The sequence below is a fragment of the Callorhinus ursinus genome, unplaced genomic scaffold, assembly GCF_003265705.2.
Source record: "Callorhinus ursinus isolate GAN/ISIS: 27379988/994484 unplaced genomic scaffold, GSC_fseal_2.0 scaffold4, whole genome shotgun sequence".
Lineage (NCBI taxonomy): Eukaryota > Metazoa > Chordata > Mammalia > Carnivora > Otariidae > Callorhinus > Callorhinus ursinus.
The window spans coordinates 15,403,962-15,407,464 of NW_027397066.1; the positions used below are offsets into that span (position 1 = coordinate 15,403,962).

Here is a 3,503-nt window from a genome sequence, read left to right on the forward strand (position 1 = left end):
TGTTGGGGGAAAAAAGTAATTGAAAGTAAGATTATAAATTACTCTTGGCTTTAGGCTTCCCTCAAGCTATGGAAAGCAAAAAGCAATTAGTTATCTTTGGAGATAGAATTAGCTTTTTTTTTTTTCCTGTTATCTAATCAAAGCTTGCTAATCTTCCCTGCCTAGTTCTCTCATTGGTTAAGGAAGTTAAAAAGAGATCCCAGTTTGCTCAGGCACTCAATCTGTTCCACATTTCTTCATTTCTTTCTTTGTAAAAATTCTTCTAAAACTGACTGTTGTTTAGCACATTAGGGCTTGAATATGTCAGGCAAAACAGTTCAATATCTATAATTAGTGACCTAATTTTCAGTCTCTGTCACAAATGAGATTTGACTTATTAACACTCCTGTTCTATTAAATGACTGATGAATAAGAAGCATCTGCATTAAGCATATTACAAGACATACTGAAATTCCAGCCAGGTCTATAGAGGCAATTGCATTTAAACACACAGTTGGCACTGCATATTTTATGCTAAAGTTTGAGGTTTTGCTTCTGTGACGTGGACATACATTTGTTTTGTGGACCTGATCCTGTTCAACCTAAGGATGGTCGAGCAGAGAGAGTGCTCTCTGCAGGTAGGCACTTTCTAAAAGGAAAGCTTATTAGTATAGTATCATTAGTATTTGTCAGAGTTTGGCAGCAAACAGAAACTACGCCAGATGGCTCAAGCAAACAGAAGGAAATTTTATAGGGGACTTCAGTGAAGAGACTATTTTTAGAAGTGAGGTCAGGGTTCAGGAAACAAAGGATGGAGAGACACCAAGAGACTAGCAAAAGGTAGAAGCTGTTAACCACCATTAGGGATTAAGGGATAGGGAAGGAAACCTTGTATTCGGAGTCGTGAAAACTAGGCCCTTAGGGAAAGAACCATGAGTAATAACTATCACTGTAGAAAATATAGCTACTTCCAGAGAAGTGGGACTAAGGCAGGGAGGAATTTGGAAAGAGGAAAGACATACTCTGACTGCTCTCTCCTCTTGCCTTCCAATCTCCTGCTGGTGGATTTCATTTGTTAAACCCAACAAGGAGCCAGAGGGTGATGTATTCCATGGGAGTCAATCCCCCACCCTACCACAACCAAACTGGCACATGGGAGGCTGAGGAGGGTGGAGATTGGATCTAATGGGGAAAAATAATAGCTAATCAGATTATTGAGCAACCAGAAACAATACAATTCCTACTGAGAGGAATGGAAAAAGGTGAGGAGGAGAAAGACTGGGTAGGGCAGGTATTCGGGTGGATTTTTATTTTTCTAATTTTTAAAAATAAGAATGCAAGGCAACCTTGAGCACAGTTAAGAACATACACCCATTGCTTCAATCTTTTCCAGTCAACCCAACTCAAGTCATCCCTGCAAGAGTGGGATGCAGGAGAGGGAGGGTCACTGCATTACTTTGGCTTGGGCAAAATGTTCTGTTACCTTTTTTTATTTTATTTTTTTTTTAAATAAAGGCAGATGGAAGTATTAGAAGCACTCTGCTAGTATTTTATTATATCTTTACTTAGGAAACCAGCTTAAAGTTTAAAACAAACTCACTTTTCTTCATTCTCCATTAACCTTTGACAAATTGCAAACCCCACGGTTTCTATAGGCGTGAATGTGGCCAGTCAGGCCATTACCCAGGCCTGTTAAAATATGGCCTTACAGGCAGCTTCCTGTGTGCTCTCACCCCAGCCAGAAATTCTTTTGATAGAACTTATCATGCATTATTTATGTTTCCCTGAACCTCTAATGCAAATTTATGGAATATAATGGAAACATCCTGTACATCACAGTGTTCCCCTATCATTCTATGTCTGCCACAAGAGACTTACAAAATTACTTCTGTGGACTAATCCTATATAAACTATTACAGCTCAGCTGTAATTCCTGGGAACATTTCAATTCTTAGCTTTTCCTTCATTGTGCAGATTGTATTTCTTCTTTCACTGTCCAAAGTATTTATTGCCCATCTCATCACAGCACACGCATAAGAACGTATCTCTCTTGGAGCAGGAAGAGTGTGGTGCATTACCGTTTCCTTTCATTTAGTGAAGGCTATTGGGGGAGGGGGAAGTTCAAGAAATTTTCTCTACATGCTGTATAGATCTGTAAATTCCCTTGGCACTTTATGTGGGTTGGGGACCTTGTCATTCTAACCACTATGCCATGTGACATGAAGGAAGAATTGGGGAAAAACTTGATTGGGAGCATATCCAACCCAACCATCTTAGAACTTTGATTTACCAATATCAAGAGCATTCAACCCAGTTTAAGGCTTATCTCAATCTCTAAATTTGTGGTTGAGAAAAGGATTTAGGGAGGAGATAATCTAAGTAACACTTTATTTATCATTTTTTTCCAACATATTTTATCAGTTGACCACCAGTGTGGCCTTCATTAAGACCAGCAAACAGCATTGCATTTGTCAGAAATAAGAAGTACTTTATACATTAAGGACAAAGGTAGGGAGTCAAAGAGACCCACGAGGAATAATTTGTTGGTTCTTCACCAAGGTAGAAGTCATTTTCTACAATCAGGCAATCTGTTACATCTACACAGAACATGTGAATTATTGATGGTCCCATTCATCATTTCATTTCTTTGTGGCAGCCAAGTAGGTCTTCCTTGTTACATGCTTTTGTTGGCTTTAAAATTAAATGCATTTTTAGCTTTGCGCAGTGGCAGTATCGTAGCCAATGAGGTTTATCCGAGGCGCGATTATTGCTAATTAAAATTAAATGTATTTCTCTGACTGAGGACACATAAGAGCAAATAGGAAGTTAATATGTTTTCTAAAGTCTACAGCAAGGCACCATATGTTGCAGGCAAAAGTCAAGAAAGGAAATCTTACAAAGAGTAGCCATTTATAGGCCCAACCAAAAAGATTCTTCATGATCAAACTCCATATGGCATGAAAAATAAAGTTCTGTGTCTTTTTTTTTCCCTCCCACACATTTCCGGGATTTCTTTATTCTCTTCACCTTCCTCTATTTAACAAATATAACATTATTGTCCTCTGTTTATTTCTTCAGACTTCTCAACTATTTTTGGTCCTAAGGGTAAATTGTAATACCTGGAAAATTAGCTCGGGTGACTTCCACTTCTCACAGGCTCATTTCTGGCCCTTGGGTAGCTTTTCTTCTGTCTATACACACTCTCATGTTCTCCTGTGGTCCTTTGTCAGCTCATATCTGCTTGGGGAATAACAAAAAAGTAAGACTGGAGTCCATTTATTATAACAATAATTATACAACATACATCACAATTCCTCATGGCCATCTAATACCAACCTTCTGATAAATACAACAAAATGTTATCATTTTGATTTTCAAATAAGGAAATTGAGGTTATTTGTTCAAAACCAGAACCCCACCCCCACTCTCTCTCTTGCTTAAAGCTACCAGCTCTTGATGTAATCTTGACCTGAAGTCATTAAGTACCAACTGAAGACATAGCAAATACCAGGTTTTAATGTCTG

At 38.3% G+C, this 3,503-nt stretch overlaps 1 pseudogene; it reads left to right on the plus strand.

Annotated features, from left to right (window-relative positions):
* The first annotated feature begins 2,692 nt into the window (after positions 1-2,692).
* Positions 2,693-2,824, plus strand: LOC112836181 (U4 spliceosomal RNA; annotated as a pseudogene).
* The last annotated feature ends 679 nt before the right edge of the window (positions 2,825-3,503 follow it).